The sequence below is a fragment of the Macaca nemestrina genome, chromosome 3, assembly GCF_043159975.1.
Source record: "Macaca nemestrina isolate mMacNem1 chromosome 3, mMacNem.hap1, whole genome shotgun sequence".
Lineage (NCBI taxonomy): Eukaryota > Metazoa > Chordata > Mammalia > Primates > Cercopithecidae > Macaca > Macaca nemestrina.
This window is the reverse complement of record NC_092127.1, coordinates 92520356-92547249: the sequence shown is the minus strand read 5'-3', so window position 1 is coordinate 92547249 and position 26894 is coordinate 92520356.

The following is a 26894-nucleotide window of genomic DNA, read 5'->3' as shown; positions in this document are numbered from 1 at the left end:
ATAGATGGTTCCCTGATTCACTCTGCTCTGCTAAGTGCTAGAATTACTCTCCTGATCTTCACAAAATCATTCTGATCCTTTCTCTTGTATGTGAGACCTAGTAACCACAATTTCCTACCATTTCTCCTCCACTGTAAAGTGTTTTCAAAATATTGAATATTTGTTCAAAACCCAACCCAGAATCACCTAAAAGTCGTTACCAGGAATGAAGATACGTTGATTTGAAAATACGAAGATCCTCATGGTAAGTGTACACTAAGATGGAAGTAATATATTGCTGAGAATTCTTCAGAGCCTCAGTTGTCTCAAAGCTCATTTGTATCAGTAATCGTCTCCCTTTACATGAAAAATTGCTATGCTGACACCTTCTCAGAAAACAAATAGTAGTTAATATTTTGGATTAACTCTTATGAAACTGCCATTTTCAACTTAATATTTCAATTGTTCCTGAACATGTCTCCAGTAAAAACTAGGACTTACATTAACCAGTTAGAAATAGAGTAATTCAGAAAGAAATGCCTATATTGTAAATTTAACTTTGAGAAATATTTTGGAAAAAATGGAAATCTAGAACCTATAATACTCGTATAATTATATAATTATTACTACATTAGATTTTCTCGCATTTCAAGGGGATAGATTGAATTTAATATTACTGTCATTCTGTGAATTCAAGGTGACCTATTTTTACTGCTTTTTGGCTTTTCAGAAAAAATTGTACAAATAGATATAATAATATTTACTTACTCTATGAATTTTTCCAGCAGAAGTCATTTAAAATAATTTTACTTCTTTCACCATCTTTAAATTTAATTTCACAATTCCACAGATTAAAGAAAGAGAACCAAATTGCATCTCAGGAAGAGAAAAATATATTTGTGCCCATTGTCTTAATTTTCTATTGTTAAATGATGCAAGTTAGTCGACCACTAAATAATGCTTTATAGAGTCATGTTTGAGGCAATTTCTGCTATATTCTTCTGTTCACAGTGATAATTCTGGTTTTAATTAATTTAGTTTGTTTACAATTAAAAACACAAACCTTCTACTCTTAATTACTTATGTTTTGTTCTTGGATTCCCCCTTAAGTAATTGTGTAATCAGTGATCAAGTGTACCCAGCTTTTAGAACAGTTTGATGTCTACAGGGTATTTGTACCACCTCATTTGGTGGGCTAGTCTAAAAGAAGATAATAGGGGTAGTATTAGTGAAGGCAGTTCTGGAACAATGCTTTCAATTTATTTTAAGGACCACAACTCTTGCTATTATACATAATCTTCCACCCATTGGAGGAAAGTACATACTACATTTAAAAGCACAGAATGGGATATATTTATATCTGAACAATGTTTTCATGAAACATTTGAGATCCAGATGCTTTGAGAAGCTTACTTTTTTTATTTTTACTTTGACCATGTTAAAAGTACAATTTCCTTGTAATATTACGTAGATCCTTCAGATTGAGGATGCTGCAAACCAGGATCATTTTCAAAATAGAAGAAAGGGTTACTCTTTGCAGTTGAAAAATCTTTTTAGCTGACCTTTTCCTATAGATGTAAATTTACCTGTAAGTAAATTTTTGCTGCTCTATTTTATAACCACTTATTTGTGACGAGTCTGAAAGCTATTTTCTTAAACGGCTGACATTATTTTTAAAGTTTAAAAAGTGAGAAAAAGAGAAAAGGAAAATAAAGGTGGAATTAAAAAAAAAGCACACAATAGTTTGCATGTCAAACTTACCTCACTTTCCAATATTTGGGACAGGACTTCTAAACAATGGATTACAAATGTTGGTTTATCTTTGTTTTGTTTTCAGAAAGTAAGCAACTACCTATTTACTGTTAATGTGGAAATTCTTATAGCAGTCTTATTAGAATCTTCAACTGACATCCACGCTCAATGTTTATCACCACTAGCTTTCCCTGTGAGACCTGGTTAGCAGTATCAATGCTAGAAATAAACTAAATACAGATATACAATAAGGAAGCAAAATATTTCCCTAATATCACAAGATTTTGTTTCCCGGTAACATTATAAGCAGATAATATTCTCTTCAAAAAGTTTCAATTGAGGCTGGGCGCGGTGGCTCACTCTTGTAATCCCAACATTTTGGAAGGTCAGCATGGTGAAACCCCATCTCTACTAAAAATACAAAAATTTGCTGGGCATGGTCTTGCATGCCTGTAGTCCCAGCTACTCTGGAGGCTGAGGCAGGAGAATCACTTGAACCCGGGAGGTGGAGGTTGCAGTGAGCTGAGATCGTGCCACTGCACTCCAGCCTGGCGAGAGAGTGAGACTCTGTCTCAAAAAAGTAAATACATAAAAGTTTCCATTGAAAATCTCTTCAAAGCAGTGAAAGCCAACATATTTATATTTATTTATTTTGATGTATTATTCTCAAAGCATTTCTATTTTTTAAAAAATATATATATTCTTAGAAAAACCTTCCCTGCCCCCCAAACAACTTCTTTAATCTGAATTTTTTAGTTTATTTTAGTAGCCAAATTAAAAAATCAAGAAAACCAGCAAGACATTGAGATCCATTTTCTGATATTGGACCACATTCTATTAAGTGGCACTAATTGCTTTGAGAATGGAAATTAATTGAGAAGCCCTCACTATCTTTGCATAGTTGCTTGAACTCACACATTATCTTTGCAGTTCATTCTGAGTGAGCAGTTTTTTTACACTGTCTTCACATACCATGACCTAATATGAACAAATGTATGTGCAATTTGCCAGTGCCTCACCACTAAAACGCTGTGATTCAATGTAGCTAAAATACATAAAAATGACAATATAGTTATTTCCCAATTATCCCACAGCGGCAGAGTAACCAGGGTTTCAATGTAAAGTATAATTGATTCCTAATTACTGTACTTTCACAGAAAGGCCACAGTCCATAACTTCATTAAATAGTGAAAACACAAATAACTATTCATAAGGAAAGAATTAGCATTTACTATATGCTTATTTACTTTCTAATCTGTACATGTTTTAGGTTCTGGGCTGTGGTAAGGCTGCACAGTCTGAAATAATATGTCATTCGAATTTTCTTCAGGGAATAGAAAATTTCTCCAGTGATGTTCTTTTAGGAGGGGGAAATAAAATATTAGCTATTTGATATCTGATGCACTCTACAAGGGCTTGGCCCGATTCTTGTTCATTTACAAAAGTGGGATGTGTAAGAGCAAGTATCCATCTGTGAATTGAGGGCAGATTCACTGTTACATATATTAAGTCTTGTTAGGGCTCATGGACAATGACAGAGAAGAAATGATAATGTGATAGCGCATAGGGGAATAAGATCTATCTACTGCCTAACATGGGAAATGAAGAGTGTAGTTTCTAATCATGAATACTGCTTAAGCAATTTTTGTTCTGAACAGGTCCAGGAGATAAAGGGAGGACCAACCCGTATTTCTGTATTATGAGGGTATGAGCAAACAAACCAGAACACACACACAAAGAATAAATTGAGGTCTGTTATTTAATACTTACATGAATGCACAGAATGTTGACAAGAGTGCTGGAGTTGCTTTTCCTACATTCACGTTGTTCTGTTAGAGAGATTCGTAAAGATGTTTTGGCTTATCTGTAACTTGGCAAGAAGGTTCAGACAGCCTACAAAGTCAAAATATATAATGGACTGCAATATAAATTAAAATATTCACTTTATGAACAATTCAATAGTAATTTTAAAATATGCATTGGAAACCACCAGTATTTTAACTAATGACTATCATAATTTTGGTGTACTCCTTTAAATAAACTTCTCTTGCCACAGTTGATAAATGTTTCATTGATTAGAAAGATTATAGTCATACAATGGTCTTTTTTTTTTTTAGTTTCAGCTCACATAAAATCGTAAAAGAAAATACAAAACTCTAGCGTCTGTCTGCTCACGTAAAACTGTAGAAGAAAATACAGCAGTCCAGCATCTGTCTGTTATACTGAATCAAATAAATATCAGGCAGGACACAGGCTCATCTCCTAGTCCCATGTTTTTTCCTTGGCATGATAATTTAGGAAAAAGCATTTAAAAAAGCACGCAGTGGAAATCCATGGTATCCTTTCCAAATTTCCTTTGCTGATTGATGTACTTAACCCTCAGTTTCTAGGTGTTTTAGTTAATGAAAACTTAAGGCAATCTCTTTTCTGGAGAATTCCCCATGATCCCATCACACAGGAGTTCATGCCTCCCCTTTCTGCCCATCTAGAGCTTGGTCAATGACTGACATTTTTAGGGTACAAAATGCCAGACACGTGCCCGGCATAATGGTGTGCACTTGTAGTCCCAGCTACTCGAGTGAATCACTGGATCCCAGGAGCTCAAGGCCAGCCTGGGCAATATAAAATGAAACCCCACTTCAAAAAATAAATGCCGAATCCCTTGTCACAGGTATGACTGATAATTTGGTCTAATGGTGCTTAGAATAAAGCTAGTTTCCAGCTATGCTTTCATTATCCGTGAGCTTCCCTGGCCTATCCTAGGTCCCTTATTCTCCTAATCCTAAATTTGCTTCCTCAATAAATGGCATGCATAAGAATCCCCATCTCAGTCACTTCTTCTAGAGAACCTCACCTAAAATAGTTGGTAAGAGTGGTCCCTGGGAAGCAGTAAGAGTGACATTCTGGAATTGGGTCCTTTGCTGTTTGGTTGACTTTGAATATGATATCACTATGACAAGTGAGGGATTGATGGATCCCATTATGCTATGACTGGGGTGAAGTGGGATGGTATATGAGTGAAACAAGACACACTGTCTGGTACAATGTCTCCAGCATTTGAAATGTGTCATGGAAATTTAAAAACTAAGAACTATAGAAGTGGATGCTTCTCGCTAAGCATCCATATGTGGGAGAAAATAACAGGCTCTTAACCAAATCCTTAAAGCAAAGGTAGAGTCAGGAGTCTTTCTTGCCAGCAGTTAAAGATAGCCTCACCTCCTGAAGTCCTAGGGCAGAACCACTAAATTTTAAGCCCAGCACGTTATCTGTAAGAGTGGTGTAACTTCAGAAAGGCCTGAATTTTTGGCTTAAGCAAATCTTCTATGTCAGGCTAGAGATCAATATGGAAATAATAAGCCACTGAAATTTTGAAAGGGGTATCTGGACAGGCGTACCCGAGAATCTTAAATCTTGAGGTTCTGTGGAACTCTCAAGGTCACCTCCTTGGAAGATATACTCCCCTTCCAGTTTCTTCCTTAAAACAACATAGGAAATTCAAATTAGGGAGGAACAGACAAAATAATATTTGCTTTCCTCAAGATGGGTCTACAAATGCCCTTCGGAGCAACAGACTCTTAATTAAAGGCAAATCTTAAGTCTGACCCAACCAGAAAGTAGTGTACCTAATTAGGATGGAACAGTTTTCTCTATGAAAGGAGCTACAAGCAGGAACCAGAGAAGTAGGACTGGAAGGGATCATTAGAGGTGCCAACAGTCTGGGCAGAATATAAATCTGGCCGGGGAGGTTTACCAACATTGGAGTACTCTCTGTTGACAAAGAATTTAATATTCTCACGAAGGATCTCTTGAATTAATGGAAAAAGTATTTATATTCATTAAATAAAGTAGGGATGGCAGAGCAGCCTTTGTAATATATTGAGAAGTAAATAAAAAGGATCAGAAAAGTAGCATGCTGTAATAAATTTCCTAAATAAGACCAGAAAATCCACATGTTAACTACCTTGCTTGGGTGGTCCTAGAGGTTAGTCCAATAAAGAGTGTATTAGTGAGGAAAACAAGCATTTTTTTTTTTAACTTTTAGGTTCAGGGGTACTAGTGCAGGTTTATTACATAGGTAAATTGAATGTCACAGGGGTTTGATGTACACATTATTTTGTCACCCATATAATCAGTGTAGTACCTGGCAGGAAGCGTTCTAATCCTCTCCCTCCTTTCACCCTCTACCCTCAAGTAGGCCCTGTTGTTTGTTGTTTGTTCCTTTCTTTGTGTCCATGTGTTCTTAATATTTAGCTTCCACTTATAAGTGAGAACATGTAGTATTTGATTTTCTGTTCCTGCATTAGTTTGCTTAGGATAGTGGCCTTCTGATGCATCCATGTGGCTGCAAAAGACATGATCTCATTCTCTTTTGTGACTGTGTTGTATTCCATGGTGTATATGTACCACATTTTCCTTAGAATGGGCATTATTGAAAGCTCAGTCTTGGCTTCTCTAAAGTTAATGGCTAACAGCAGAACACAGTATATGAGTTGACTCTGATAGATAGAGATTCAAAACATCATCCTGTCTCCTCTTGGGATACAGACATAGAGTGGTCAAATAGTAAATGAATTATAGCCAAAGTTCACATCATACTGTGTCCACTTGATCCACAAGCCTAACTAGTAAACATTTCTCAGTTTTCTGAATGTCCTATTGAATCTGACATACATAGCTGGTAATAGAAACCTCATGTTGTTGCCTTCTGTCATAACATAGTCCCAAGGGACCTTGGCCATCTGGAGACTCTGCAAAGCATCATACTGGCTCTCTATATTAATATTATCTTAATCAGACCTATGAGTAATAGATAGCAAGCACTTGTGTTGTATCATAAAAACACGTGTGCTAAAAAATGTGATAAATTAAGCACTACAAAGGTTCAGTGATGAAGTTTTCAGGAGTCCAGTGGTCTAGGAATGCTGGGTCATGGCTCCAAGATAAATAACTAGTCATTGCATCTTATACCTTTTACCACTATGAAAGAAGATTAACATTTGGTATGGTTTTTGGCATGTTCTACATGTGATGATGCTGCTACAATAGATTTTTTTGTGAACAACTGCTAGCTTTTAGTGGGCCCCAGAGCAAAAATGGCTTGGCATCAGGTCCAGGCTGAGGACAGACAGCCAAATCATTTAGACCATAAGACCTGATAGATCCGATCATACTGGAGGTTATCTAGGGTAGCAAAAAGACTTCCTTTTCCTTTGAAAGCTGCAATAGTAGAGTTTCTTTATAGATCCTCAGGGTTCTAGGGCAAGGCAATGCTACCTCTAGTAGAGAACTATCCTTTCTACTATGTTCAGCAGTTGCTGACATGCTAGTGGGCAAACTGAGCATCTGGCCTCTGGATATCAAGAGATCACCCATCTAACACTGCCTGTGATAAACCAGATATTGTCACAACCATCAAGTCATGTAACTACTCACCATAGAAATATGTCTGTGAACCAAGAACTATGGGTAGACCCATGGAGACAAAATTATGATCTCATTTGATTGAATTTCTGCTGCTAAGTGTAAAATGACTAAAGTGTCCAGGGCCAATAGATGTTCTTCATTTCTTCTGGGTTACAGTTACTAACATTTAAGAAAAAATCTGTTATTTAACATTTTAAACAAGCTTGTTACTTTGAAATCTACACACACACACACACACTCTCTCTCTCACACACAAACACACACTATACATACATTGAATGGATGGTAAATTTACACGTCCCAGAAGAGCTATTTGTTTTCTTATACTTGTTTGAGGGTTAGAGTAGATAATTCTCTATATAGATTAAATTTCCTTTCAAATGTTTTAAAGAATATAATGCAATATGTTAATATTCAGTATTACTATGAGAAATTTGAATCTGATCTGATTGACCTTTCCTTAAAAATGTAGACTACATTTTTCTTTCTGGAAATTTCACTAGGAAGACTATCTTCTCAGTATGACATTGACCTTTTAAATATGAAGACTAATATGCAATTTTATTTTTTCAATTTATTTTTCTCTATTATTTCTTCAGTTATATCTTCTCTTCACTATCTCTCTCTGTGCTTCTTTACCTTAATTAGATTAATGTATCCTCTTGCATTCATGTGTCTTAACTTTCCTGTCATATTTACCATCATTATCATTTTTCCTCTGTATTATGAAAGATTTCTTCATGTTTAATATTTTCATTATCTGCTTAATCTTTTGTCTGACATAGTCTATTATTCAGTTTATTCATTTAATTGTTTAAATGAGTTTTATCATTTCTTAATTTCTAAGAACTCTTTATTCTCTGGTTGCTCTTTCATAACAGCTGGCTATTTTCTTAGAGATACAATGTCTTCTTCCATTTCTCAAGGGATACTAATTTTAATTTTTAATGTCCTCTTGTACTGCCTGAAATAAGTCTGTTTCTTTCAGGGTCATTTGTTCTGTGTGCTCATTTTGGTCCATCTATTTCATACTCATAGTTGCTCTCAAATTTCTGATGATTCTTAGTTCATGCTTTCGAATGAAAGACTAGGTTAATTATGTGGTGTAAATTACCTTTTGGTTTCACAAAATGGTCTCTGCCTTGAATGAAACAACTGACAACTCACTCCAAGTTGCAGAGATTTGTCAACAGGTAGACATCGCTAAAGGGCACCCTGATAGTGAAAGGTAGGCATACTGGGAACTCTCATAATCATTTTAGAAGACTTTTATTCTGAAATTGGATTAATGTCGTGAATGTTACATCTGGGCTGAGCTGTCTTCTTTTTTGTTTGTTTTTTGAGTATCTCATTTTTATATGGAAGTACTTCAAGCTTAAATATTTCTTTCATTTAGTGTTTTAACCTTTAAACTCACATAAATGTCTTAGGCAGGCTGCTGTCAGCAGTTGTGTACACTGGAAAGGTTAGAGGATGTGATTGGCCCAGGTATTTGAACTGCATTTCTCTGAATACTGAGATGATTATCCTATGGCCATTTTCTGCTTTTTAAATATTTTTAGGTTGATTCTGAAGCTCTCAGCTTTCTTTGAAAGGAACTTAGCTCTGGTGTTTGGGTTATGACTCTCTCTTATGTTTCTGTTAGCTCAAGAAATTTAGTCCTCTTTGATTCTTAGATTAAATAATTTTTTCAACATTTTAATCTCCTAATAACAATTTTATATTTTTTCTAGAAATGCCTTGTGTTCACCGTTTTTATTCTGTTTTCTGAAAATTTTTTACATTTGTTAGTCCAGCACCATGAACTAGAATGCTTATGGTTTTCTTGTTTATTAAAATTTTAAGGGGCTCCATATCTGCCTTTGAATAAATTGAATAAGCACACTTAACAATTACAGGGTGTGAAGATCTATGGTTTAAATTGAAGATAAAATATACTACTAATAATATTGAAATTACTCCAGTAAATTTAAGAGTGTCTATAAGAATAAACATTAAGATAAGTATTTTAAGATAAGATTGAAGAATATTATAAAATAAATTGGAAAAAAAATACATTTTTCTAGCGATAAGTGGTTGAAAACCTCTTTATCTAGTTCCAGAAAAGTGACTACTTAAGGATTTCACTTCAATTATTAAGGAATAGGAGAAGTTCTTAGATATTATTAATGATTTCCTTTTTAAAAACGTCTGAATGTTTTACATTAAATAATATCACAAGATTGTACAGTGAGCTATTAAAGAAAAAAGTATGAATTTCCAAGTATTTCTCTCCCTCAATCGGGGTTTATTACTATAAAATCATACCAAAATCAGAAACATACTAAATTGTAAACTGCTGTAAAGTGATAACTCTCTCCCCACATCTTAAATTTGTCTTATTTCTCAACATATTTTCAGCATTCTTAATTAACTATGACATAACTAACGCTATAAGTTTGAGTTTATAATATATAGATGTGTGTAGTCTCACTAAGATAATACAATTTTATGTTTTTCATGTTGTTTTCTATTTAAAATTTCCTTTTCACACTTATAAACTGGTAATAATACTAAGACTCATTCTCACTTTTTCTAACAGTAAATCAATCTGATGTTTGTTTTTATTTTATTTTAAAATATTCTGTTAGCTATTCAAGAAATTGGTAATTTTTAAACATTGACTTTTCCTGTGAAAGTCAAAATTACAAAATATTTTACAGCTAATGTGATAGAAAAAATAATGCATAGAATTTTGAGAACTGATTTTTATGTTTATCACCAACTTTTTAATAGCTCATATGTTGAGAATTAAAACTGCTTTCTAAAATAACCAGTTAAAATACTCTTCTGACTAAAAGCATACTATTTATTTTTGCAATTGAAGGATTAAGTATACGAATCTCAGAATTATCTTCATTAAGCTGGCTTATGGAGTTTGACTTACTCATGAGTTCATAAAATTTCTTGTCATACTGAATTTGGGAAATGCTTTATAAAATGGGAAATAAGTGTATATGTATGTGTATGTGTATGTATGTGTATATGTATGTATATGTGTGTATACATACATATACACATACATACACACATACACATACATATACAGATATATTTTTTCAGAGGTCATCACGAATGTATTTATTAAAAACCCTTACATTTAACATTCTAGGAGGTAGAATAAGATGTTAAGTATGTGTTGACATACTTTAATTTCTACAGGGTTCTGCTATGCAACTTAATTATTATTCTTTTTCCTTGACAAGCAATTAAATATGTCAAATGGCAGGGAATTGGTTCTTCAATAATGATCTATTGAATTATTTCACTACAAACATTTTAATTGAGTTCCAATTTACTATGCTTATTTTCAGATATGAAGAAGAAATAAAGCTTCTTTGTTTTCTCAACAGATTTCATCTGTCTCATAAAGTCCATTGGGAGTAAAGAGTGGAGTATAAATTTTAACTTACCAGTTTGATATATTTTCCTTTCTTTTGGTTTAAGGTATCTTCCAGGTAACTTAGTCTCTTTCAGGTAAATGCTAACCTTCAACTGCTCTTTCTGAAAGTGTAATCTCTATTTATGGGTGACAGGGGGTTTGCATGGCATGGTGCTTGTGGGTACTTGAGTTCTCAGCCATTTGTCAAAGATTTCATGTTACTCTCCTTTTCCACTGGTCTTTATGCTGAATTGCCTTATATTTTTTCCTACATCAGCTGTATTATGAAATAGTTGATGTTTCTACTCTTTCTTCTAGCACAGGTACTCACTTCATAACTTTATTATGAAGATACTTTGCCTACTCTTGCCCTAGTAGCAAAACTGTTAACTTTACTAAACTATAATGGAAGAATGGAAACGTTTGGATACTTATGAAGCCAAGGGAGGCTCGTGAGGGCAAAGTCGGACTTTCTTAATGCCCAAACATGGACAGCTGGGGATTGCAACATGGCCATGCTGAACCAGCCCCTGCTGATTAACTATTGAGCTTCACCTTCATTAGTTTAGCAACCACTACTTCTCAGCCTTGTTGTATTAAGTGTGACCTCCATGCCTGAAGAGTCTTCTTTGATAGCCACAGACTAAGAAAATGGTGGCACTTTGGGCTTTTCCCTTATCCTAATGACCCTTTCTGGGTTAATTCTACAATTATGGGGGAAATCGGAACACATAAGCCTGACCATTTTCCTCTCTGATGTCTTATTCTCTCTTCTCTTTTCTACACTAAGATGAAATGTGTGAACTACATTTATTTCTAGAGTGTTAGTAATAAATAGCTTCATCTCACATATTGCTATGAAAAGAATTCCTGAATAATTTGATAATATGAATTTATTTCTATGAATTATATAAGACCCTCATAAATACCTTATAATTACAAAATTTTCTGAGCCTATTTAACTTATCTTGTAAGTCTGCCAAATAATCTGTATTCTTTTTATTAATAGAATGCTTTTCTTGTCTGGGCATGGTGGCTCATGTCTGTAATCCCAGCACTTTGGGAGGCTGAGGTGAGTGGATCATTTGAGACCAGGAATTTGAGACCAGCCTGGCCAACATGGCAAAACCCTGTCTCTACTAAAAATACAAAAATTAGCTGGGAATGGTGGCATGACCCTGTAATCCCAGCTACCAGGGAGGCTGAGGCACAAGAATCACTTGAGCCTGAGAGGTCGAGACTACAGTGAGCTGAGATTGAGCCACTGCTCTCCAGTGGGTGAGGGAGCAAGACTCTGTTTCAAAAAACAAAAGAAGGAATACTTTTCTTATATTACTTCTTTTTGATTCCAATTCTAATATTTGTAGTATTAGTTAGGGTTTTTCAGAGAAATGGAACCATTAGAATGTCGATAGAGAAAGACAGATTTATTTTAAGAAATTGACTCACACCATTGTGGGGAGCGGTGAGTGTGAAAGCTGTAGAATAGGTTGATAGGCTGGAAATTCAGTTAGGAGTTCGTGCTTGTCTTGAGCAATCTGGAGATAGAATCTCTCATTTAGGAAACCTATTTTGGCTCTTAAGGGCTTTACCCAGTTTAATGAGGCCCACCCATATTATTGAAGGTACTCTCCTTTACTTGAAGTCAATTAATTGTAGATGTTCACTACATGTAGAAAATAAATGTGGTTTGCATCAACACCTAGATTAGTGTTTAATTACATAACTGATACAATAACCTAACAAAGCTGACACATAAGAATAAAAATTACGGCCACTGAATATAATAAAACTATTGAATTTTAAGTACCTATTTCACCTGTCATAAACTCACAATAGCAATGTATTATGTAATATATTCTGTGCTTCCTTTAAATTTCTTTGAAACAAAATATATGTTTTTCTGTAATACCAATTGCATACATTAATATTCACATAAAAACTGGTAAAATATAGATAAATGATAAAGTATGTCATTAAGAATATAATTTATTCTGTGTACCACAATTATTTGATCCTTACCTGTGCTATTTAGGAACAATATTGAGAAAATAATTATTATCAATATGAGCATATAGAAATATAATCTCTCATTTGAAAATAATTTTGGGGTTTGAGACAAATATTCTCAAAGGTTCTATTGTGTACATTATGGGAGCTCAAAAAACACAGACAGACATGCTTAAACTATTCTGTTCAATTTATTTTTTATTCTAGTCTGTATGTAATGGCAATTATATCTCATACTGAGTTACTGAATCTAAGGTACATTTATTAATCTCATTTTATAGGAATGATGATATGATTTTCCAAATGAAATACCAGGATATATGAAGCTAATATTTCTTCTGAAACTAGGACCAATTATTTAAATCAAAATTGTCTTAAAATTTAAGACATATATAGTAGCTAACAGTCAAGAGGAGAAAATGAGTATGTGATTTACATATGTGGTTGACTATATTGATTAAATATGTATTGACTATATATTGATTTTCATGATTTTATCTCTGTTATAGTTGTTCATAAAAACTGAGCAGATTTGTACAAGAGTGTTGTTAATGTAAAACAAAGAATACTCAAATGTAAGATATATAACCAAAAATAGAACAGAACAGTACAAAACCCCACAACATAATTATGACTAAATAGGTATACTGCTTTTTTTTTATCTTCTGAAAATAATAAAAGGATCAGATTGTACTGCTCTAATTGTAGTAACTATATATAAAAATATAAAGTGAAGCTTGAACACAAAAGGGGAGGTATAAAAAGAAATGAGAATGTTAAGACTATGGAAACAAAGAAAAGGATAAGTTCAAATATTCACGTCACATAATCGATTAACTACAAAATGAGAGTCTGCACATGGAGAATGATTGTAAATCGAGTTACAACCAACAATCTATTTTAGTATGATTGAAAAGACATCCTGGTGAATCAGTTGATAATGGACAACATTCTCAGTTGCTGGTGAGAATAGGCCACATTTGCAGTGTAGTAAGCTCAATTTGACGAATGAAGAAAGGAAGGTACAGATTTATCCCCAGGCAGAAAAGCAACAGTCTGGTTGACCGTATGCCCATGCAAATTGTTTGGTAGGTGTAAAAGGAATTTAAATTTTATTAGGGCAGTAACTATACCTAATTGGACAATTGTCATCAGCTACCAAAAGAGTGTGTTTACATGGAAGTAGGTAAATGGAACATCATATTATAATGCATTATATTATTTATTTTGTTTACTGGCCACTTATGCAACTAGAAATAAAATTTCATAAGTATAGATACTTCTTTGCCTTTTTTGATTACTATATTTGCAGCTCCTACAACAATAGCTGGCACAGAGCAGAAATATTGACTGGGGCCAGGCACGGTGGCTGAAGCCTGCAATCCCAGCACTTTGGGAGGCCGAGGCGGGTGGATCACAAGGTCAGAAGATCGAGACCATCCTGGCTAACATGGTGAAACTCCGTCTCTGCTAAAAATACAAAAACTTAGCCGGGCGTGGTGGTTGGCGCCTGTAGTCTCAGCTACTCGGGATACTGAGGCAGGAGAATGACGTGAATCCCAGAGGCGGAGTTTGCAGTGAGCCAAGATCGTGCCACTGCACTCCAGCCTGGGCTAGAGAGCAAGACTCAGTCTCAAAAAAATAAAAATAAATAAATAAATAAATATTGACTGAATGAGTGAATCCACAAAATATAAAGAAATTTCAATCAACAAAATTTACTCATAGATATCAGTAAAAACAACATAAGTAATAAACAATGAGTAATGAATAACACTATTTATTTTTCTTTAAAATATTTTTCTTTTGTGCTCATGAGTATAAGATCCAAAGATGTTTTGATTTAAAAAATTTACTATTTTGCCCTTAGATATATTTTAATACAGTGTAGAGGATGTTGATGCAATCTGCAGACAGAATGTGAATAGATTGAAATTTTACTCCTAGAATTGAAGTAAAATATTTTAAAACCACAAATTTCTATTCATATTTTGCTTAAAAATTATCTGTATATTCTTTTCTATTTACCAGGAATACCAAATTAAAAGGATACTCAGCATAAACTCAGTCAGTGATTTGTGGAAGAGCTAATTTAGTTTTCTCTCCTGACCTAAATAGTTTCTAGGTAATATATAGGTTGGTTTAGCTTGTCACCAGGATGTAATATTGAGGTTCTTGTAAATACAAAAGAGTAATTGTTATTTTAATCCTGACTATTTTTTTTCTCAGCACTGGAAATTTACTGCCATACTAGCTCTTTATAGATAATTAGAGATATAAGCAATAATTATATTGTCACACATACATTTGTAACCAGAAAAAGAAAAGAACAGAATTTTAAGTTAATTACACAAAATAGTATTTTTACATTTTTCTATTTTTTTAATGTTGTTAAATATATTAGCAGTTATATAATAAACATAACTGGTTAAGTTTCTAACATGATGCAACAAATAAGGAACAAGAAATGCCTTTAAGTTTTGCTCAAATTTATTTTTAAAAAATTAACTGATAAAATGGGAATATATGCAAATGGTTAAAATTGTTATAAAACAAATAATGATTTTAGCCTATTAAAATTCAACCTAAAAATAAATGACTGATACATTGTTGTAAGAATTCACATATAGAATTTATTTACGGCACTTTGACTCTGTCTACCTCAAAACCTCCAAATGATTTCAAAGTCAAAGAAAAATGGTAATCAGTTTGCAAGATAAAGGAGATAAGTATCAGAATATTTGTGCATTTTAAGAAGAGTGCCTAGGAATTCTACTTCCAGCCATAATGGAATAATAGAAATTTGATTTACCCTCTTGTCTTTAATCTACTAAAAAAAATACAAAAAACTAGCCGGGCGAGGTGGCGGGCGCCTGTAGTCCCAGCTATTTGGGAGGCTGAGGCAGGAGAATGGCGTAAACCCGGGAGGCAGAGCTTGCAGTGAGCTGAGATCCGGCCACTGCACTCCAGCCCGGGCGACAGAGCGAGACTCCATCACAAAAAAAAAAAAAAAAAAAAAAAAAAAATCAGAAAACTGAACAAAATTAATGAAATAAGTTGTCAGCCATTGAATTAGAGCTAATCCAATATATTAATATGTGAGAAAAGGGAAACAAATCAGTTGAGCCCTCAGATTCCTTCAGATTATGGAGTGGAGCCACAGTCAGGGAGGAACAATTCAAACAGAGGCTAACAGGCTATGTTGAAAAGACAAGGTTCAGTTTTTTTGTTTGTTTGTTTTTGTTTTGTTATGTTTTTAGATGGAGTTTCGCTCTTGTTGCCCAGGCTGGAGTGCAGGGGTGCAATCTCTGCTCACCGCAACCTCCACCTCCCTGATTCAAGTGATTCTCCTGCTTCGGCCTCCTAAGTAGCTGGGATTACAGGCATGTGCCACCACACCCGGCTAATTTTTTAATTTTAGTAGTGACAGAGTTTCACCATGTTGGTCAGGCTGGTCTTGAACTGCTGACCTCAGGTGATCTGCCCACCTCAGCCTCCCAAAGTGCTGGGATTACAGGCGTGAGCCACCACACCCAGCCAAAGTTCAGTTTTTGTGTAGAACAAGGTAATAGGATTTGTGGGACAAAATACTGGAGAAAAATACTGCTAGCGCTCTGTGGAGAGATTGCCTCAAGTTTTAGCTAAAGAACAAAAGATGAGTGAATTTCAAGAATTTGTGGTAGAAAGTTTCAAATGAAACACAGTGTGGGGGGAAAAAAGAACAAAACAGAACAAAACAAAATCAAAGACTCTGCAAAGTGAATAGAGCACCAGTTAGCTTTGGGGCATTATCAAATGAAATACCATGGATGCAATTGGAGTGTACCACAGAAAGAAGAGAAAGAAAAAGGCACAAATACTATAAAATATGAAAGAAAAATGTAAAATTAGATCATGAAAATTTTAAAAATTTCCTCTGCAAGAACACTCATGGGAATGAAAAAACAAGCCACAGACTGAAAGAAAATACTTGAAAACCTTCTATATGACAAAGAGCTTGTATCCAATAAAAGTAAAATGAAGAATTAAGAATGTATTGAAAACTTAGGGAGCTAATTAGGCAATACCACCTAATATTATGTGTGAAATAGTTGTACTGAGTTTTCACAAGGCTGTGTTCTGGACTAACCCATTTCTCCTTTTATACAACTCAGTAAGGCCCTCTCTTTTCTCCTCCTTCTCTAGTAAAGATCCTTTCACTCCTGACACAGCTGGCTATAAGCTCTGTAGGACAGTCCAGATGGACACTACTGGACACTGCAAAATGTCACCGCCCAGCTGGCCCTGTCTCCTCTCCATGTGCTGGACTTGGAGACAATAGCCCCTGATTAGTCCCTCCTTCATGCATCAAAGATTTCCAACAAACACTTAAGGAAATAAATGAATACAAATCAAATGAGAACAAACAGAGGCTATTTATTCAGAAGTTGCTGTACAAAGGGGTTCAGCTGCCAACACTTGCATTTGGCAGAGACTTAAAGGCAAGCAACGAAGTGGGAAAACCTAATAGTGAAAAAAGAGAAGGCTTGGGTGTATGCTATCAGAGCCAGAGGTCATGGGGAACCTGGAGGAAGGCTAACTAAAAGCAGAGCATCTTATATAATTAATTGGGGAAACATATTTGGTTTCTGGTTGGTTCTGAGTTGGGGTGGGTTTGAAAAACAAAACAAAACAAAATAAAAAAAAACAGGGAGAATAACATTCATTGGCCAAGTACTGGGGCTGGCTGTAGCAGACGTTGGAGGTCAGCTTTCTGTTATAATATATGGTCTGGCCATTGTATCTTTAGCATATTCAGTCTTCCACACTGAAGACTTTTTACCTTTGGACGATTCCTTGGAAACTCAGAATGAATGGCTTTCTTCAGGTTTTGAAAACAGAGGATTAGTCAATTGAGAAATCACTGTATTTCAACTCAGTGGCTGCCTCTGTCTAGGAGCACAACTTAGTGAATAAAAGCAGACAGAAAAAAAGGAAGGTTGTGAATATATTGATAATTGTCTGTGGTAATATAATTTAGCCTTTCTTTTTTAATCTCTTAAGAAACAGAATATTTTTAATGTGCATATGTTTTTAAGTTTAAAATTCAGTTGAATTCATTTCACTGAACTAGAAATAAATACATCTGAGATAAAAATGTAGTTTCATTTGTGTAAGAGGTAAGAGGGGAGCATTGTAACCTATGTCAAATGTGGAAAGAGTGCTGACATAGATATGCTAGTGTAGATTGGAAATTTAGAAAGAAAACAAAAGGAAAAGTAGAGATCTTCTGAATGAAGTGTTATCAAAGACTAGACATGGTTGAGCTCAAGTTGTATTTGTCTTATATAAAATTTTAAAATGTCACAAACATGTTGAAAAGAAATTAGGAAAAATTAGTGGTTTAAAGTGCTGTATATCAGCCTGGAATTGAGGACTATAATATTCAGAGTCATCACCCTACCATGTACAAAAACAAGAAGAACCACCTCGTGTCCTACAGGTTCCTTTTGGCTCTCAAATTAATTTGAATATATTGCTCCTACACATATTAGATGTGAAACCACTAACTCAAATTGGAAGAAAAAATGCTGCTTATTATTTACAATTAATATTAAGTCTTAGCTAAATGATATTAACTTAAAATTAAATAAGCTAAGCCACATTAGAAAACAAATTGGCAGTATATACCGTTAATTTTAACATTTTTCTCCTTATTATCAATTTTGTTTAACTAAACTACATTAAGTCTATGTTTCAATATGGTAAAAAGTTGAGTGCAATCCTGTTAATTACTACTTTTTTCTGTAAAGTTTCCAATGAAATTTTAAACAATTTAGCCTAGTGTTTATTTAAGTTGAACTGAAAAAGCAGGCTCTCCAATTGTTTATGTGATATAACTTAGAAAGTCAAAAAATATATAAGTGAAAGTCTAGAAAAAAACTCATCACTCAAAATTAACAAGGTAGTAGACCTGGGAATGTACATTTTACTTTTTGACTTCATTTTAAGTCTTTACCATGTAAACACTCTGCACAGAATAAATGTATTTTATCATGAAGATAAAAATTTGAGTAAGGATATTCAATAACTATTCTTAATTCTATTCATAAACCCAAATAGGATACTTAGAAAAATTGGCTATTTTCTGATGGATTCAAGCATCTTTAAATTATTACATGATTATGAAGTACGCAATGTTAATGCAGAGTACCCTGAATTAAACATAAACAGTCATGTGCCACAGAACATTTCCATCAACAATGAACTGCATATGCAACTGTGATCCTATAAGATTATAATACTATATTTTTACTGTACCTTTTCTATGGTCAGATATGCTTAGGTACACAAATACTTGCCATGTGTTCAATTGCCTGCAGTATTCAGCATAGTAACATGCTGTATAGGTTTGTGGCCTAGGAGCAACGGGCTGTACCACAAGGCTTAGCTGTAGCCTAGATGTATATTAGGCTATACTATCTATGTTTGTGTGAGTACACTCGATTATATTCACACGATGACAAATGCCTAATGCTACAATTCTCAGAATGTGTCTTTATCATTAAGTGATGCATGACATTATTTAATACAACTCTCTATGCCTATGTTAGAGTATTAATAAATTATTAACAGAGTAGGTATTATGTTAAAGTAACTAATATAATGTGTGCCATTGGACAATTAACTATGCATATTAATTCCTAACTGTATATGAGTGTTTTGAACATATTTTTTTCACTTTTAGTCTCACTAAGAATTATCAAGTTTCTAATGACAACAATGTTAAAAGATATTAAAATATTATGAGTTTATTTTGAAGGTTATGTCAAAAATTATTAACTTTTATTTGGTATATGGTCTGTCTCCAAGTATTCACTCTCTGATTTCTGAAGTCTGAACATTCATCTTCTTCTCTTTTCATTGCTAACTCTTAATCTTTAGAGTTAGACTTTTCTGCCACTTCCCCAAAGAGCTTCCAAGACTCCTCCTATTAGCATGCATGTCCCTACTATATTTTTAGACAACATCCTGTACTTCTTCTTCACAAACCTGATCATGCTCCTGATGACTATTTCCACTGACTTGCCCTTTCTCACTTCCCACATATGCCATATCACATCAAATTTAGCAGATTTTTACTAACAAATGAAAACCGACATTTTAAATTATCTGTTCATAATGTTTTATTATTTTTTAAAAGACTACCTGCAATTGGAAATATCTAAGTCGCTGATGACTTAAATTTCTATACATTTCTCTTTAGAGATGGAATAAGGCAACACAAAGGGTGTATTTTATTTCTGATCATAACATGAAAATAGCCTGTTGAAAGAATTCACTTTGAAAATGCCACAAAACAGACAATGGAAAAATGAGGTAAGTTCTCATTTTTCAGACTTCTGCATAAAAGCTTTTAAACTCATTGACAGCAGCAATATCTTCTCATTTCCCCATCTAAGAAGAAAGCACCATTTCTTAGTAAACAAGCCTTCAGAGAACTCATATGTCTAAGTATATTTGATAGATAAATGAATAACATCAAAACTAATTCTCTGCTTAATGGATGTACAACTTTTCTAGCATCCACTCATTTGTATGTGAATGCACCATAACTGTAGGTGGTCTTCCAGTCAGTTATACTTCAGTTGAGCATGACATGAGGAGTACATAACAAAACAGCCTCCTTGAGGACGCAGTAATAGAAAACAACAAGACAGATAATAATGAGGGATTAGAACACTGCCTCATAAATCTACAGTGATGCTGACAAGATTTCAGCTTTGAGAATGACCAACCTTTCTCTTACTCCTGTGGTGCAGTGAAAGACGGTAGGCTAATGGGTTTATTTTGCCAAGGCAATTAATAATTTTTAAAAGAAAGATTTCTATATTGTTTTATGCTGATTTATAAAATGATAGTGTTTTGGTCTTAATCCAGTGTATCCAAACTACTCTCACTGGATTTGGATAAATTATAAAATAACAATTTTAGCCAATAATTTGCAGAAATTGTTACTGCTACACCGGGAATTTACATCACTTTATAAGAGTTTGGTCACAGTTAGGCTAACTCTTCAGTTCAGGGAAAACTTATCAATATACTTACAACCCAAAGTACACATATAAATAAATGAATTTATATTTAGAAAAAAAACGATTTTAGCTAATTACAAACAGTTCTAAACCTGAATCTGATTTTCCAAGGTAAGGAAAATTCGACAAGGAGTCAGTGTTTTACAGACTATGCTATTAGCCTAAGCATTACATCTGGTTAATTTATACAACTATAATGTTGATTTGCAGTCATCCAGCTAATTTTGATCAATGATATATTAAAATAAATTTGGTAAAAAAACAGCCAAAGTCAAACAATGGAGTAATGACACTGGAAAGTATTTATGATTTCTACACTGCTTTTTGAATAAATACTAAGCAAAATTAAGATATGAGAAATTATTTTATTTTAATATTTTAACTGAACAACAGGTTTCAATCTTTAAGTTGACTGAAAATGTCTAATCACAAGTTATTCATAAAGAACTGACCATAAACCCATAGAGACAGAAAGTAGATTGGTGGTGATGTGGGGCAACATGTGGGACTTAGGAGTGAATATATGTGGGCACAATGTTTGTTTTTTGGGGTGTGGAAGTGTCTAAAGTTAGATTTTGGTATTGCTTACACCACTCTGTTTATGTACTGAAAATCATTGAATTGTGCATTTAAAATGAATACATATTTTGACGAAGTTAACAGAAGAATGCATAGTATTCCATGGTGTATATGTGCCACATTTTCTTAATCCAGTCTGTCACTGATGGACTTTTCGGTTGATTCCAAGTCTTTGCTATTGTGAATAGTGCCACAATGAACATATGTGTGCATGTGTCTTTATAGCAGCATGATTTATAATCCTTTGGGTATATACCCAGTAATGGGATGGCTGGGTCATATGGTACTTCTAGTTCTAGATCCTTGAGGAATCGCCATACTGTGTTCTGTAATGGTTGAACTAGTTTACAATCCCACCAACAGTGTAAAAGTGTTCCTATTTTTCCACATCCTCTCTAGCACCTGTTGTTCACTGACTTTTTAATGATTGCCATTCTAACTGGTGTGAGATGGTATCTCATTGTGGTTTTGATTTGCATTTCTCTGATGGCCAGTGATGACGAGCATTTTTTCATGTGTCTGTTGGCTGTATGCATGTCTTCTTTTGAGAAATGTCTGTTCATATCCCTTGCCCACTTTTTGATGGGGTTGTTTTTTTCTTGTAAATTTGTTTGAGATCTTTGTAGGTTCTGGATATTAGCCCTTTGTCAGATGAGTAGATTGCAAAAATGTTCTCCCATTCTGTAGGTTGCCTGTTCACTCTGCTGGTAGTTTCTTTTACTGTGCAGAAGCTCTTGAGTTTAATGAGATCCTATTTGTCAATTTTGGCTTTTGTTGCCGTTGCTTTTGGTGTTTTAGACATGAAGTCCTTGCCCATGCCTATGTCCTGAATGGTATTCCCTAGGTTTTCTTCTAGGGTTTTTATGGTATTAGGTCTAACATTTAAGTCTCTAATCCATCTTGAATTTAGTTCATTTTTTAATAGGTATTGAAAATAGTTTTGTTGCTCTGCTATTGAAAATGATGCCAAAATATTGAGATTTTATAAATCTCCATACTAATTTAAACTAGACTGCCAAAAAGCATCAAAGATGCATATTCACAAAAGTAAACCATATTTTCAAGCAACTGAAAGCATATCTGAGGCAAAAAGTTTATCAGGATTATATACGAACCCTTAATATATAATTACAATTAAAATAGCATGTTATAATTTAACGTTTCAAAAACTTTCAAGTATTTTTATATAATTGATATTTATAAGAAAGGTATTGATTATTAAATTTTAAGGCAGCTGTTGGAAGTTTAAATGTGTGATTAGCAATTCCTGTTTTAATGTAAATAGCATATTTAGGAATGTGTTGAATTCTCAGTACACACAATACTATTTTTTGCTTAGTAGTGTTATGTTTTATGAAACACACACACACACACACACACAAGCACACACACGCACATACACAGAGCTTATAAATCCAGTGGTACACAAGGCCTTATAAGGAAAAGCAAAGGTTACATTGCTCCACTGCTCCTTGTCCCACCCCTAATACTTAAAAAAAAAAAAAAATTCTGTCCTTTTTATTCTGTTGGTTACTTTCACATCACTACATTAGATACTTATAATAGTGAGTATAAATTCATTAACTGTGAATATTACCTACTGACTTTTGCCATGATAAGTGAGGATTTAGCATTTTAAGACTGTGGAAACATTAGACCTGTTCATGTTTAACTTCATTGTTTTCATTATTGTGTACTACTATTTTTAATAGGATCTTGGGAGGAAGAGGGAAAAATAACATATTCTCAGTCTGATTAAAATGGAACCTGAAGTTCAAGTGCTTTTTAATAATGGCTTGTAAATTTCAGTCTGCTCTATATTTAACCTGCGACCCTATTCAGGGACTCAGCACTCTTAGTGTCCCGGAAGGGCATTCTTCAATTAGGGTTGATTCTGGTTTTCCCTCTTACTTGCTTATACATAACTAGTCATAAATCTCACTGGTTTTTCCTCCTGTAAGCCTCTTAGATTTCCCCTTTTCAGGCTTATTTCACCTCATTTGCCTAGTTCAGGTTTGTATAATCTTTATAAAAGGATACAAAAGTAAAGCTAATTTTTCCCTAACGTTTCTAATAATATCTTCGTGTCATAGATATCCTTTATTTGAAGATACTGTGTCAAATAATATGAAAAAAATGACACAATAACTAGATACTTCACAGTATATTATTTATCAACTGACTTTAATTGAATAAACTGTTGAAATCAAAGAAGTGTGAACCATATACATAATGAGTATCATATCAGATTGACACTGCATTCATAATACCAAAAACGTACACCACTCTCACGACAAAAGTCTTACAATTGTAGACTTTTCATTACCAGCAAAAACGTCTCCATTTTGGCTTGTATTGTTTATTGTAATGTCACGAAACGTCCCCTTCCACCTCTCAAGCTGAATGGGCTGTAACAGTGCCAAGGTTTGTACTTATTGATTAGTCACTTTCCAGTACATTAGGATGCACTAGAAAAATTTAGGAGTAAAGAAAATCACACCTATAAAAGTCTTCAGAGAATGTTAGGTTTCATTTAAATGCCACACATTCTCATATAAAATAAAATTATAGATTTACATTTTCCTTTTCTTGTTTACCATATACAATCAGTTTTCAAGACACTTTTGTGAGGGCACCAATAAATATCATTCAGTGAATAAACGAAGATGGCAAGAGAGGAAAAAAAGTACATAGTCTAAAAGTGGGCAGATTAGTTGTAAAGCTGCATTCTTATTTCTGTTACATTTGCATACAAATTGATCTGGAAATCCATCAGCTGACTCCATTAATGAGGTCAAGAACAACATGCAGACTTAATCACACCGTGCTACAAGTTTTTTTGGCTAACTGTCTCTGGGGATGAAAATTCCAAAGTATGACATCTTGCTTTCTATTGCATTTCCTTTCTTTGTAGAATAATTTCTACCATGAGATCATAATTAAATGTCATTTAGAAGTTCCCTCACTTTTTATTTTTCCTCTGTAACTATTGAAGTGTGTTATCCTTGTCACTTTAATTGAACTTTGAGACTTAAATGACATGTGGTGGAATTCGGAATGACAGTATAACATTAATGCATTATTTCAGACATTTGAGCAAAAATCTTAGTCTTTGAATTGGAATTCTTGCTAAGGAAATAGGAAGTATGAACACATTAAAATTTTCTCTTGCTTCTCTATCCCTATTGTTTCTATGCCATCATGTCATAGATACTCTTTATTTGAAGATACTGTGTCAAATCATATTCTGTAATGTGACAATTAATTTTAAAAATTCTATAATTTTCTTATTAGGTAAGGTTTTGAAATATTGCATTTTGTAGTTCAAACATTATTTAAGTACCTTAACACATATTTACATAATATGCAATGGAATTGAGTAAACAAAAAGCTTTAGTAAATATTTCCCACACAGCATATATTAACTTTTTCTTTCAGACCCTAAGGCTTCTCTGTTAACCCCTATCAGGGTTTTATTTGCCATAAAATTGATAATAAAATTTTCTTTCTCCTCTGACAAGATTCTTTCTGTAGACATTACAGTGAATATTTGATAAATTGCCTTTAGCAGTCCTGATTATTCTCTAAACAAAGATGATGTTGTTTAATAAGATATGGAAGGCTAAATAAACACATGGCTAGTCAATTTTACATATGGCTGATTTCTCTCTATTCAACTGCTATGTTATCATATTCTGTAAATATAAAGTTTATATACTGAAATTTGAACCAGCAGAAGGATATTACCTAAATCTGGTTTCCCATGAAAAACTAAGTGCTATGCTTTAAGAACATTAAAATCAATTGTTAAAAGTGTTTAAAATTTGTATGTATTCAAATCATGTTTCTAAATTTATATCAGTAGAAAAGGATACCACTTTATTTCTTCGTTAATTTATTGTTCCCACAAATCTTTTTATGATTGAATTAGTAAAGAAAAATCAGGTGTCATGTTATCTATAATTGTGATTCTATTAGAAATACTTGAAATCTATTTGAAGGAGACTAGTCTTAACAACAGTGATGAAGAGCTCATCAACACACTTCACACGCATCACCTATGTTTTCCATTCAGTATTCTCCAACATCTCAACTAAATTTCACAAGGCTAGAACAGCACTGAGAACTTTCTTTGGTCTGTCTTACATACTTTTAGATAAAAAAATATTATTGTTATAATAAAATTTTACAGTATATTTTATTAAATGTAGATTATTATAATAAAATATTTATCAATGTGATAATAGTTCCAGTTGAGAGTTACATTAAATCATGTGTTACTAATATACAAACAAAAAATAGAAAATAAATAGGCACTTATGTAAGGCTACCCTGTGCCACAGCTGGTTCCCAATTAATGGACGTGAATAGTCCACTATCATGATAGCCTTGAATCCTTCTATTTGAAGTTTAGCTATTATGTGAAAAAGACAAATTAAAATCTGATTATGCTTTCAAAGATTGATAAATCACAGTCATACCTGCAAGACAGGCAGAATGGATATACAATACTGCTGCCTATGTGGATGGTGCCTCTTGGGGTTGTGCACTTCACAACGGACACAACCATGTGTGGAAGCCCTGAGTGTGACGACATCATCTTTCTTGGGGAAAATTTTAATGGTTAGCCCTTCCAGATGCTTCTGTACCTTATGCCTTTGCTCCAGGAGGCTGCCATTGATGCATGACCTTAGCAGGGTCCCATGCTCTCTAGCTTCCAAAGGAATGCATTAGCCAGAATTGGGAGGACTGTGGTAGAGAAAGATCAGGGTGTTTATTCTACAGCTTTCTTCTTGTTGGGACACTATTTTATCAGCCATTTTGTTTTTTCTTTTGCTACAGCTAGAGTCATGCAGTCAGATTCTCAAGATCTTGGTAACATTTTTCAATGCCTTGCACCTTCAATTTTAGTAGCATTAATACTCCCTCCTGTTACATGTCATTTGATGCTTTAATATATCTCGTTTGTGCTATCTATTCTCTACTATGACCCGAACTTATACATCTTATTTTAAAGACAATATCTTGGTGAAATACCTTTTATAGAGACATTTCTTTAGGAAATCATGGGATAAATAGGTTCTTTGTTAAATATTTTATTATTTAAATGGCTACTTCTATGGAAGGTGTGACTGCCAGATAAATTCTGAATCTAAGTTAGCAAGCACAACTACATGTTCTTCACTCTCTCTTTTTGTGTCCGTGGTAGATCCATCTACCCAATCACTGATCCTTCCTGCTGAGTTAGAATATGACCTTAGAAATTTATCAACAAGGTGCTCCAGATAGTCTCTACCAATCAAGTCAGAGGTCTGCAACTTCTGAGACTGCCTTTACCCTGGCAATGTGACCTAAGTCCTTTTGTTTTTAAAACCAGTACTCACTCTCTTCAAAGGGAAAGTTGAGGTCTATTTTCATTGATCACTCCACAGAGAATAACCAACCTTAGCCTTCAATCTTCTTGCTCAACATCCTCTCTCCTCTGCACCAAGCGGACCTAATAGACATCTACAGAACTCTCCACCCCAAATCAACAGAATATACATTCTTCTCAGCACCACATCGCACTTATTCCAAAATTGACCACATAGTTGGAAGTAAAGCACTCCTCAGCAAATGTACAAGAACAGAAATTATAACAAACTGTCTCTCAG